The 12,896-nt window shown below is 48.0% G+C and overlaps 1 protein-coding gene and 1 long non-coding RNA gene across 6 annotated transcripts in view; both read left to right on the top strand.

The window, feature by feature from the left end:
* Window positions 1-12,896, top strand: part of EXTL3 (exostosin like glycosyltransferase 3) — a 136,138-nt gene that overhangs the window by 14,922 nt on the left and 108,320 nt on the right. For 2 of the 5 annotated variants that reach the window (XM_059843134.1, XM_059843129.1), the window contains exon 1: window positions 5,484-5,714. The exons of 1 other annotated variant lie outside the window; for it this stretch is intronic. The gene's annotated coding sequence lies outside the window, so the exon portion shown is untranslated. Of the gene's footprint in view, window positions 1-5,483; window positions 5,715-12,426; window positions 12,572-12,896 lie in introns of those variants that run through there. 2 more of the 5 variants (XM_059843137.1, XM_059843130.1) reach the window with 1 other exon arrangement.
* LOC132325613 (uncharacterized) lies at window positions 6,285-11,968 on the top strand. Its single transcript, XR_009485985.1, has 3 exons — window positions 6,285-7,272; window positions 10,225-11,238; window positions 11,426-11,968. It is a non-coding gene; the product is annotated as an uncharacterized LOC132325613 (long non-coding RNA).

Genomic DNA, 12,896 nt, shown 5'->3' with positions numbered 1-12,896 from the left:
CCAGCCACTGCAGAAGTGTTTCCCAGCTGCCTTTACTACAGGATGATGATAATTTCTAACAGATTGTTTTCCTGACAAGGAAGAATTATCCCTGGTTTACATTTTGGGAGCTGGACCCGGGGAGAAATTGAACAGCTGGCTTAAACACACAGGTCTGTGTGAGCAGAGCCTGTGCTCCCCCAGTTGTTTCAAGGACTCTCAGCAATCTGGCAGCTTGTCAAGGCCCCTCAAATTGTGTGGACTCGAGGGTGAGCTGAAGTGCTGGAGCATCACAGCCTCGAGTCTGGTGCAACAAAGCACATGCTGAAAACGATGCTTTTGTACTTTACCCAACTGCTTGGTTTGCAGTCACTTTTAATTTAAGTTTAGACAGTGCTGAGTGCTTAATTTAAAAAAAAAAGTGCTTTTGGTAGACAGGAATGTAATGCCCGAGCTATGCCACAGTTACAATGTGTAGGTGTTTGGGGATTATGTTATAGACAAGCAAAATGATAGTTTCTTTTTAACTTCTGTTTAATAAGATGGAATATTTAGTAGAGCAGAAGAAGCTGATGCCTGCCAGCTTTTTCATACCAGTGGTTACCAGATGTGCCTTTATTTAGAACCCTGCCATCTGTTCCAGGGTGGAGTTTGGGGCTAGTCTAGGTATTTGGATGTGTCTTCTTCCTTGGGTATCTCTGGAAAACTTCAAAGCATCTGTGCTGAGATAAGGGGAAGCATGGTTAGCTGTAATACTCCAGGAATTCAAGGGAATTTTCCAGAAATGCAGCTGATTCCCGAGTGCAGCAGGGTTTGGAAGGAGAAGGAGCCTTGAGGAGAGAGGCAGTGCTGGTATTTTGTGCTGTTGCTCAGCCATTGCCAAGATCCAGTTGGAGTTTTGCTTGGCTGTCACCAGGCTGGGCTGCTGCTTCCTGCTTTGGATTCCGTCTTTCCTAAGACTCCTTGGAATTTCCAGTAGCATTGCAATATGGAAGTTTCTTGATGGGATTTTAAAAATTATTTCTGTAGATAAGTTCTATTTAGATATGTTTTAGATCATTTCCTTTGATGCTGGATTGGTATAGAATTACTGTGAGCTGTTTCAGAGCAGGGGGAGGGAAACCTGCTCTACCTTTGCCCTCTTCCACCACGTCCAGCTCCCCCAAAGCCAGGAGTGACCCATCACACTGGAATTAATTTTGGGGATGGGAAAAATTATATTTTGATCAACAAACTACTTGTGAAAAATACTCACCTAGTACTGGTAACAGCCTTTGGTTGACAGTGATCTGGGAAGGAGGGAAAGCTACACGTGTCTGTATCCATCCAGAATCTCATGGTTTATTTGTCACCACTGTCTTCGTCTCTCAGAACTTAAAGAATTGTTGCTGAAATAGCAAAAAGAGCCTTTTAGAAAGCTTCTTGTGAAGAAAAGAACTCAGAGTGGTTATGAATGGTTTAATAAACAAGGCATTGTGGTAATGGGGTTGGAACAAGACTTTAAAGGTCCCTTCCAACCCATACCACTATGTGATTCTGTAATAATACAGTCATTTAATTAATTTATCTAGAACGTATGTCCCTAATCAAGCATGTGGCAGTGCAATTCAACATACTCAGAGTGTGATCCATAATATTCCACCCAAACAAAAGCTTCTACTCCACTCCTTGCCCAGTGATTCTTCTTTTACAAAGCCAGGTGAAATAAATCCAGTAGCTGTGCCCTCATTAACAAGGGAACAGGCATTTCTTTTCCTCATCCCATTTAAGCACCAGGCAGTGTCGTCCAGCATCTTGCCAAAAGCTTCCACTACTTTTATAAGCTTATTTTCTTTTGCTATCAGGAGCTGGTTCCTCTGTGCAGGATGCTGACAGTTCATTGTGTTTGCTCTTTGGATCCCAGCTGGGGCTGCACCGGGTCCAAAGCAGAATTAGGATTTGGGAGGGAAGGGTCTGTGTATCCATTCCTGTGCTGACTTTTCCTTTCCTGCTCCTGCCAGCAGATACTGCTCCTGGGTGTTTCATTTCATGTTCCAGCCCTTGCCATGCTTTATGGCCAGCAGTGGGGTGCATTGTCACAATACTCCTCGTGCCCATGGGGTCTTCAAAGGGCTTTATTTAACTGTACTGAGATGCCTTTACCTACCAGTGGAATGCAGCTACTTAAGCTGCAAAGCCTGGCAGCTGCTCCAACAGCAGGAGCACGACCAGGCCACTGCTTTTTTTGTCATAAAATAAGAGAAATAAAAAAAAAAAATCCATATCCATTAAAAAACTGCAGGGAAAATGTAAATTGTCAGAACATAATTACCTAAACTGGAGTTTGGCCAGCATTCCAGATTAACATTTCCTCTCGTGAAGCCGTGGGATACCTGATGGCCAAAAGCAGTCGGAGTCTCAGCAGGATTAAAAACTGAGCTTTGCTGTGTAGCTGTTCCATAGTGGCTGAGAGATGTAGATAATCTATTTAGCACCTACAGCACCCTGGGGCTAAAAAGTGGCTGAATCCTATGAAATCCGATAGGAGTGTCTGAGGTTAAGAGTGCGGTCTGAAAACATTCCATGGAACTTGTAAAATCCGCAGATGGTCCGACCTTGGTAGCGTCTGCTGTGGAAGAGGAGGAGAAAGAGATTAAAAAAGATGTACCAAAGAGATTGCAGCAGGGAAAAGATGGAAGCTCAGGGTCCTCCCTGCCATCGTTGTTCCACGTTTTTCTGAGGTTTATTTCAGGCCATGGAAGTGTGCCATGGAAATGTGCATTAGCTGGCTCTGAAACTCCTTAATACCTGCCTGCAATGACTCAATGTCATTTAGAGCAGATTGGAGACACCGGGATGCAAGCCATGCTTAGGAGGAGGTGGGGTGAGGAAGAGGGAATGTGGTGGGGGTAAGGAAAAGAGGGGAAGTGGGGACCATTTACATGGAGAGGATACAAAGGTGTGATGGCATTCACTGTGCTCAGCTGCAGCTGCCAAGTGCAGAGTAACTTGAAAGGCAATAAATATAAGGGAGGTTCCCAGACTGAAATGATACAGAGGCATCTAAAGAATTCAGTCTGTCAGCAGAATCCCACTCTGGTTCGGGTTGGAAGGGACCTTGAAGCTCCTCCAGTGCCACCCCCTGCCAGGGACAAGGACACCTTCCACCATCCCAGGTTGCTCCAAGCCTCATCTCCAATCTGGCCTTGGAGACTTCAAGGGATGGGGCAACCACAGCTTCTCTGGGAATTCTATTCCAGGACCTCACCACCCTCACAGGGAAGAATTTCTTTCTAAAGATTGAACAGAAGGCCAAGATCTAAACTGTGGCTGCTTTTTAGGAGGCTTTGCTTTACATTTGCACGCTTCCCTACAGTAGGATTAGTGTTTTCAGTCCTCCACCCTGTCAGTTTCAACTCAAGGTCACCATGGAGTTTCCAAGTCTCTAACAGGATTGGCAGCGTGAATTGAGTCTGTTCCTTTGGGAAAACAGGTTTGGAAGCTGATAGGAGTGAAGGGCTTTTCCTTGCCAGGAAAGTGTCGAGCAACTTTATTGGCAACTTATTTTCTAATTTAAATAATTATTAATCATAGATTATAGACCCTGCCCTTTAGGATCCCTTTCTGATGTGGAAATTTTACATCTATATGAGAAATAAAAGTCCAGATGGCAGAAAAGGTGGGAAATGAGGGCATTTGAATACAGTACTTTTTCTTTTGGGACAAGCAGAAGGCAGAAGAGCAGTGGATTTTTCACTTGGTAGAAGGGAAGCTAAAAGCTCCTCTTTAAAACCAATTCCTGTAAGAGGAAGAAGGAGAAACACACAGAGAAGGGGATTAAATCTGAAGGTGTCTCTGTCAGTATAATCTGTAATAGCCTTGATAGTGCTTCCTGAAAGGAAGACTTGCCAGACCGACTACTGATCCTGACAGCTTCTTTTCTTTTGGGAGCTGGGAGAAGAATTGTTCACCTGAGTTGTCCCTGAAGTGATTCTCCACTGGTGTTTCCTCCTCAGTGAGGACCTGAAGGGAATGATTGTCCCCCTGTTTCTTCCTGCAGAGCTCCAAGTAGATCAGGGTGGAATACAAAACCCCGAGCCGTGGCACAGCGGGAACAGATGTGTGTGGTAGGACAACGTGGGTGTGTTCGGTGATTTGAATGTTAATTTAGCCTTTATACTGTGCCATAGTCATAGTCTTTTTAAAATTTTTGTCCTGATAAAATATAAAAAGTATTGTTTCTCCTTTGAGCCTTTGAACCGGCAGTACCTATTCCTGCCCTTCCGTACAGCACGTTCCCTGTGGCGAGATTGGATTTTTTTATTGTTTATCAAAGGGCAGACCTGTGCCCCCGCCTCACCCCTCGCTGGTTTTTCATCTCAGAATAAAAGTTAGTTTCTCCTTGCATTCTTTTCACATGTGTAAATGACTGTTAAAAAGTGCAGAGTGATGGAAAAGTGGTTTTTCGCTGCTTTGAAGTGCTCATGTTTTATTAAAGCTGAGATTCTTGGAACTTTTTGGCCAGAAACACATCACCCTCTTTACTCCTGGAGATAAACGCCCATTTCTTCCTGTGAAAAGCTCTTTAATTTCCCCAAAGTTGTCATATTGTGTGATTTGGTGTGGAACTTGATTGCCATAGATACAAATGCCTTTCATGGAGCTCCTAACACATAAAATTAGAATGCATAAACAGAGGACTGGACCTGTGCAACGTAGTTTGGTTGTGAGAAGATGCTAGCACTGTTACTTGCCTTCCCCCCCCCCCCCCCCGCCCTTTATTTCTTCATTGCTTTTTTCCCCTCTCTTTTGCTTTAGTTACCATCTGTTGCATGCTATGTTTGGTACTTGCTTATTTCTACATGGCTCCTCTGACTTCACAACATTTAACCACTGATGCTGTTCACGCCAACCCTCCAGTGTGGATCTGGATGTTATTTTGTAAGAAACGCCAACCATAGTGGTATTTTAGTATCTGCTGATCAGTTTCCCACAACACAGTTGTTTTCCTAACCCCTTTTACAAGGAGGCACCTGGACGTCTCTCAGTGGGTCACTGGCAACCATTCCGTCCACATCACTATAGAGCTGAGGCATGACGGAGCTCCATGGCGGCATCCTCACGGAGTTCTTGGGGGATATGCAGCACTGCATGTCTGAGATCCAGGGGGACACTCTGACAGGGTTTTAGGGGGACACACACACAGCTGCTAGCCCACAGGGCCGGGCTGCGGCTGCCCTTCGAGGCAGCATCGCACGCTGCCAACATGGCGGTCCCTCCATGAGGGGAGCGGTGGGTGTGAGGGACGGGATGCGCGCGCTCACCGTTTAGGCGGGAAAACGCTCCCGGGCGCGGTGCGCGTGCGCAGTGGCGAGAGCCGAGCTGGGGGAAGCTTCGGCTGTTCCCGGCAGGTTCCGGAGTCGAGTCTCGCTGCTCCCCGCCCTCCACCCTTCGGGTATCTCCGCCCCCGCTTCGCCTATCTCCGCCCCCGCTTCGGCTATCGCCTCCTCTCTTCGTTAAGTTCCGCCGACACTTCGGTAACTTCCGCCGGTTCGGTCGGAAATGGCCGAAGACGTGCGAGACCCAGCGGTTTAAGGGGAGAAGACCGGCCGGCTTCTCGGAATAAACCAACTGTGTCCGGCCCGTGGGGGGGGAGCAGGGGAGGGCGGACGGAGCGGGAAGACAAGGCAGCGGCTATGGCTCCCCCCCCAGCCACTCGCGGCTCCGCCGGGAGGGCGAAGTGAGGGCGCCGAGAGGTAGGAGCGGACCGTACCACGCGCGGGGAGAGGGGGAGGAAGGTGGGAGAGCGGTAACACCCCCCCACCCCCGAAGCCCCCCCGCGGCAACCCGTGGGGCCGGGTAAGGCGGGAATGGTACAGTCCGGGGGAAGCCCCCTGGAGCAGCGGCGGCGAGGGGGGGGGGGGGGGGCTCTGCTGGGGCGTCCCTGAGAGGCTGGAGGGGGGCGCGGGGTTCCTGAGGGCCGGGGGAGCTCTGAGCGGGGGTCCCTCAAGGCTGGGGTTGCTGCGAGAGGGGTCCCTCAAGGCTGGGGGAGTCGTGAGCGGGGATCCTTCAGGGCTGGGGGGGCTTTGAGCGAGGATCCGTCAGGGCTGGGGGCACGGTGAGGAGAGGTTCCTGAGAGCTGGGGGGGGGTTCTGTGAGGGGGGTCCCTCGGGGATGGAGGTTTGTGAGGGGGTCGCTCAGGGCTGGGGGCACAGTGGGGAGAGGTTTCTGAGAGCTGGGAGTGGGGGTCTGTGAGGGGGGGTCCCTCAGGGATGGAGGTTTGTGAGGGGGTCGCTCAGGGCTGGGTGCACGGTGCGGGAGCTCCATCAGGGCTGGGGGTTCCTTCAGGGCTGGTGAGGCTGTGAGGAGAGTCCCTCAGCTCCCAGCGTGAGAAGCATTGTGGGGATGTCACACTGCAAGGGGGGACCCCCGCAAGGCTGGGAGAGCCCTTCAGGGCTGGTGGGCTGTGCGAGAGTCTCTCACGGCATGACGGGCGCTGTGGGGGTCTCACAGAGTGAGGGACACTCTGGAGGGGTCCCCACAAGCCTGGGAACCCTGATGGCGGGAGGACTGTGGTGGCAGGTGGTGCCCAGGTGCTGCTGACAGGCTCCAGCCTTCCTGCCTGTCCTCCCTCCTGCATCCAGCAAGGATCCCGAGACCTTCTTGTCCTGCCTGTGGATCCCCAGCGTTTCAGGGACCGTCACATCCACCCTGGCCGGTGCAGCCCCATTTCTCCCGCTCTGAGGCAGTGCCTGAGTTGTGCTCCCTGTGGTTCTTGCTGGGGTTCTGCCTTGTGAGCTGGTGAGGACAGCAAGGACGAAGCTGCCCTGGCTCTGGGATTCTTAGGGTGGCTGGTATTGCTCCTGTGAGTTATTTACTAAAGTTGAGGTCCGTGTTGTTCTTTTTTCCCAGCAGTTTTGCCCACATGATGTCCCTTCCTGCTCAAAAAACATTGGGGTGTTTACAAAAAATTTTACCGGTGTGGTGATAATGACTTAATACTGACAGGCTAATGCCCCCTTACCCAGACAATTTGGAGCCTGAAGGGGCTGGAAATGGTTCAGATGGTATTAAGGATTCACAGAGATGCTGAGAAGCACTTTAGATAAGCTGTTCTGTTGCTGTGTGCGTGTTAAAATCCAAACATTGACCAGTTTCTGACCTCTTGTTGCCTTTGCATGAGTCTGATGGACCGAGTGCGTTGATACCGTGATATGATAACTTTAAAGTGCCTGGGTTTCTTGTGCTGCAAGCCTCACATGTGTCTGAAGAAGATTAAGTAACTTTGTTTCCTGAGAGGAGTGTCACATGCAGGTGATTATCTTAGATATTTCTGTTCTCATGGAGAAATCTATGATATCCGAGATAGTAACATCTTGGAACGTGGGCTGGCGGGTTTTATCAAGTACTGAGTAATCTTAAACTCGTTTCTATGCAGAAATAGCATCAGAAATGAACCACAGTCTGATTATGTGATGATGCGGAGAGAGATTCGTCTCCCCCTGACAAATCCCTTAACTTCACGTACCATCTGAGAGCCCAGTTGTTATCATGCAGTGTTATCTGTACCCACTCAGGCCTTTGGGATGCCTCTGCTTTTCCATTTCTCATTCCAGAAATGAAAGTTTGCATGGGTTCAGCTTGGTGTTCAGGGATTCTGGCGCTGGGATAATTGCCTGCCTTCACTGAGCAAATTTTTCCAGCAGCTCAGCTGTGGTACAGACAGTTCTTGAACTTCTTGATGTCGTGTTGCAGAAGGGAAGTCCAGAGCAGTTTTCTGGAATCCTCTGATTTTTTTTTCGAGTGGGGTCTGTTAGCTCTTGTGTTTGTTTACATGTGAGGATGGATTTTGGCAGTTGTCAAGTCAGAGCAAAAGCAGCAAATGCTGAGAACAAGTAAAACATGATTGTTGAATTGCCTTCACTTAGGCTGGGTCTCAGCGATACATGGCAAAATTGGAGGATTGTTTTTGTGCTGTTCACATGGGTTGGGAAAGATCATCATCATCATCTTCCCTTCAATATTTGTGGATCTCTGGGACTGTTTAGCTGATGAGTTGGATGTTGTTGATACATTCCCAAGTTTTGTTTGCTTATGGGGAGCCAGAGCCCTTCCTGAGCCTGCTTCCCATGGTTATTAATTCTTGAAATGCCATGACACCTTCAGCTTAAATTTTTAGTGTCTCTCTCCTTCTGGCCATGAATATTTTGTGTGTATTTGTGTTTTTCCCTTCCAGGCTCTGTTGCCTGATTTTTTTCTCCTTGCTCTTTGACTCCTGTCACCTCTCCCCGTTGCCTTGCTTGTTTTCCCAGGGCATTGCTCCTGCTGCCCACAGTAATGTTTTCACCAGGCTGGGAACTGCAGCTCACCACAGATGTTACCTGTTTGATGCCAAGATCACGGCAGCCCTTTGTGAATTGGTTCCTGGTCCAGAGACAATTTTTCTGCTTTGGAGACTCCACAGGGGCAGTGAACTGGAAGGGACCTCATGGTCATTGGCTCCTGTCTCATCACCAGAGATTTTTCCTGCAATCTGTGCTAAATACCTTTATTTTTTGAGAAGGAGCAGACTATGAACATTTTGAAGCAGCTCCTAACTCTGGGATTTTAACTCAGAGTGGAATATTTGGTGTTACTCCTAATGAGCAAAACCCCCAACAAGCAAAATATTGGGGTTTTTTGTTTGTTTTCATGTGAACAAGACAAGTGGAACTCATAGGCTTGTTTAGGTATGCCGCTCTATACTGAAAAGACAAAAAATATCTCTGCTGCTGTGTGGCTTGGCAGTGGGGAAAGCATTCCCATGGGATTTGGGGAAGGCAGCTGGGGCCTCCAGTTGTCCCCTACAACCTGTGCTGACACAGGCTGTGCTTGCTGGGCTAAAGCTAGCACGGCTATGAGCTGCAGTTGTGTGGCTGCAATCCTCAAAAGCAGAATTTTCTTCTCAGGGAACGCCTGGAAGTTCTGTTCACTGGGGCTTGTCGTGCTTGAGTCTGGCTCTTGCAGCTCAGCTGCTGGGCACATGCAGATCGTGGTGGTGGAGAAGAGGTGCAAAGCCAGTTTGAGGTTTTGGGGTTTGTTTAGGAAGGATAGAGACAGAAGCACGTGCAGCTCCGTGGCTTGCAGCTCATCGATCCCCGGGCTGCCTGGGTGTAGGAAGCCTGGCCCACCAGGTAAATTGATGTTATTACAGCACTTGCAGGGCCAGTTTTGGAGTGCAAATTGAAATCCTGTTTCTGTGAAGTCGTTGCTGTTTGTTAATTGGTGCCTGTTACCGGCAAGAGCAGTTTAGAGGTCTGACTAATCCATCTGGGATGAAAGAGGGCAGCTTTAGGTTAGATTTTAGGAAAGAATTCTTTGCTGGGAGGGTGGTGATGCCCCGGCACAGGTTGCCCAGAGAGGCTGTGGCTGCCCCTGGATTCCTAGAAGTGTCCAAGGCCAGGCTCACAGGGTCCATCCCAGGATCAGCCTGGGATGGTGGAAAGTGTCCCTGCCCATGGCAGGGGGTGGAATGGGATGAGCTTTAAGGTCCCTCCCAACCCAAACCATTCTGGCATTTGATGATCTGTCCCTGCTAATTGGTGGTAAATGGATAATGGTTTCTCAGGGCTATGTTGACATAACCAATAGCACTACAAAGTGATCTGTTCCTCGAGGGTAAAATTGAGTAAAATGCAGAACATTGAGACCTATAAATCAATCAAATCAATCCTGTATGGTTTTTTTGGGTGGGAGAGAACCCTAAACCTGCAAACCAGCAGTTAATCTGTAGCCACTAATGGACATAAGGACTATTTTAAAGCACATATTCTTAATGAGTCTCAGAATTTTCTGCTCTTACACTCAGCTTCTTAAATGACTGGAATCTTGTTGCCTGGAGTTGGGTTTGTGTTTTCTCTGCTGTCCCCTGCCCTCTCCTTTCCCTGTGAATTTTGGTGCATTAAGAATATGTACCGCTTTTCTAATGCAAATGTCTGCCTGTGAGTGGTATCAGAACATGGGATTAACCCATGGATTCTAAGAAACACTTTCAAGTTTCTTCTAACAGGAAATGTTAACATTTCCCAGTGCAACAGTAATATTTTTATTCCCTGGCTTTGCACAGTGCCCAGCTGCTGGGTCTTTTACCTGTTTTGTCTCATAAAATGCTTTCTTTTAGGGTTCAAAATACTTCCAGGTATCTTCTCATCTGACTTTAATTTTAGGGACAGTGACAGTGCAGGCAGCCTGAGGTTTGTTTTCCTTCTTGTTGTGTTTTGGTACCAGCATTGCCTGAAGTGTGGGTTCCAACATCTGCCTCTGGATGAGCTGTTTTCCTGTTCAGTGTAACAAAGTCATCTCAAATCTGTGCCGGAATATTTGGCATCCATGGATTCATCTGGAAGTGAGTTCTATTTGTTTAAAGGCCACAGTGCCACAGAGCAGGAAGTGCATCGCTCTGCCCATGCATTGCTTTCCTCAGGGAACACTTTTTGACAGGTTGGATGCTTTGTAAATCCAGACAAAGAGATGAAGAATTCAAGTTTGGACACTTAATTTGAAAACTGACTTCTCTGCTCATAAAAACAATATACTTAAAATCATCCAACATCCTCCATTACACTGTCCCATCAACACATCTCCATTTCCAACGTGAAGAGAAGCTTTCCTTTTCCCTATCCCATGTGCACCCCACCTTCTGGGCCTGGATTTGATGGAATTGAGCACGTCACTGAACGTGGGAAAGACTTCTTTCTCTTTCCCCCCGTGATCCGGTGCCTCCGCATCGTGCGTAAGGCGGGAGCGCTCGGGGCTGGGGTTCGTGCACGTCTCTCAGTGCTTCTATTATGGGCACGAGGAAGTCATTATGCTGCAGGTCTGCTCTGTGTAGGCACTTAGTGGGAAGTGATGTGTTCTGGATTGTGTTGGTGGGGAGTGGAGGATATGCTGGGGAGTGCTGCTGACACGCAGATGATGCCTGGAAAAGGTTGGCGTGGAAGCGTTGGAGCTTGTGATGAGAAGAAGCTGCCAAACAAGTGGGGAGCCTCAGAGTTGAGAGCAGAGCCTAAATATATAGAGCAATGCTGTGAGCCTCTTTCTGAGGGGTCTGGAAAGTCTAAGCAGAGCAGTCCTGAATTCCCTACCAGAACCTTTCTGTTTACAGGGCAACTTCTGCAGGTCTGCAAGTAAAATAGGTTGGAAACCTTTGATATAAGTGCAGTAGTGACATCAAAGCTGTGATGTGTGACCAGAAGGTGGGCAGAAGTCAGGACTGTATGATCTTATCTTCCTCATTTAGAGGTAATTTGCTGATCATTTGATACAGGAGCCCATTGACTCCCAGAAGTGCATTGTACATCTAATAATACATGTCAGGGAATAGGTTAGCATCGTTCTCAGATAATTAATAAAGATAGCACTTCCCTAGCAAATAGGAAGGAAAAAAACCAACCCGTGCATTGTTTAGCTAAGATATTTCTTTCCTTAGGCATCTCTCCTGGGAAGACCTTGGTGCTTCTAAATGAATCTGCCGCCTACCTTGTGTACCATCATTTTAATGTGGGGATTGAGGAGGAGCCAGCTATTGGAAAAGCAGCCAGAGATGGATGCCCTGGAAAGGTGCCACTAATTACTGTGGCATCTGACTATTAGCTGTTAAGCCTTTCCTTGCAAAGTTCTCAACAGTGCATCCTGAAACAAAAACAAGGACCTGGAGAAAGGGGAGAGCTGTCCTTGTACTGATCTTGTGGGGTGGTTGTTAAAAGCAGAAGGTGGAGCTGATTCTGACGTGGTTCCCTTCCAGAAGAGCAGGTCATATTTGATAGACCCAGAAGGATTTTGGGTTTTTTTGCTGCTGGGCTCTGTGATAGTCCACAAACTTCTTACACTCCTTACCCTTAAAACAGGTTCGAGGCTGCCGTTCTTCACGGGGAAAGCTGTAAATTAGTAACATCTTCAAAGTGTCACTGTTGATGTGAATCTGAGAATTTTTAACAAAAATCAAGATGCAATAAAAAAATATTCAAAGAAATCCTGCAGTTGGTTTCTTGCATTTGCCTCCAGGGTCTTCTGACTCTGTTTTTACTTTGTGGCAATGATGAATAGCAGGAAGCCTTTTGCCAGTGTCTCAAGGGTGTAGTTAGTTAGGAGTAACGATTGAGCTGGAGCTGGCAGGTATCTCAAGGCTTTTGTACACAAGCTGATCTCCCTCCATCCCCCAGGGATCAGACCTGCTCTTTCTCTGGAAATGACTTTTAGGTTGTTGGGACAATGACGATTCTGATTAGAAAGGCCAAGCTACAGAATTATTTCTCCCTTGTCAAGAGAGATGTTGGGGAAGGTGTTTTGGCGTGCACTGTGTGTTTGGCTGAGCTTGTCTTTCAGGTGACATTGCTCAGGTGGCAATGCCATCTCCACAGGTAGTTTATACCAGCATGATCCAGGCTTTGCTCTGACTTGTGTCTCTATATAATTCCTTTGCCTTGGAAGGAGTGACCTGGAATCTGCAGACAGATCTGGCGCCTGCTTCCATGTGCATCTCTGATCTCTGTCTGCGTGCGCCGACACGCGAGCCCTGGCTCCCAGCAGCTCTCCCTGGGACAGAAAGTGGCAGCTGTTTGACAAATGCATTGGAGTAAGTGTTATAAAAAGAACCAAAGTGAATTTCCTCCCCTCAAAACTGATTAAAGCAGGAGCAGTATTGGGAATGCTTCTTCTGAGCTCGTTGTTCCCGTGCAGGGGAGTCTCGCTTGGACACTTTGCTGTCCCTGTACCTATTCTTAGCCTGTTTATCAAAAGCTGTTGTATGTGCATCAAGAGATCTCCCTGTTCAGGCTGTTTGTGTGTTTATGTGGAGTCTTTTGAGGAGAGAGGGGATTATATCCAAGCTTTTCTGTCACCTCCTCCTCCTTCTGCTCAGGATATACAGGTTAACGTTTCCATAGTATCTGAGTGTATGG

The sequence above is a fragment of the Haemorhous mexicanus genome, chromosome 3 (genome assembly GCF_027477595.1).
Source record: "Haemorhous mexicanus isolate bHaeMex1 chromosome 3, bHaeMex1.pri, whole genome shotgun sequence".
In the NCBI taxonomy this organism is placed as follows: domain Eukaryota; kingdom Metazoa; phylum Chordata; class Aves; order Passeriformes; family Fringillidae; genus Haemorhous; species Haemorhous mexicanus.
The sequence above is the reverse complement of the archived record's forward strand: the minus strand, read 5'-3'. Positions and strand labels throughout refer to the sequence as shown.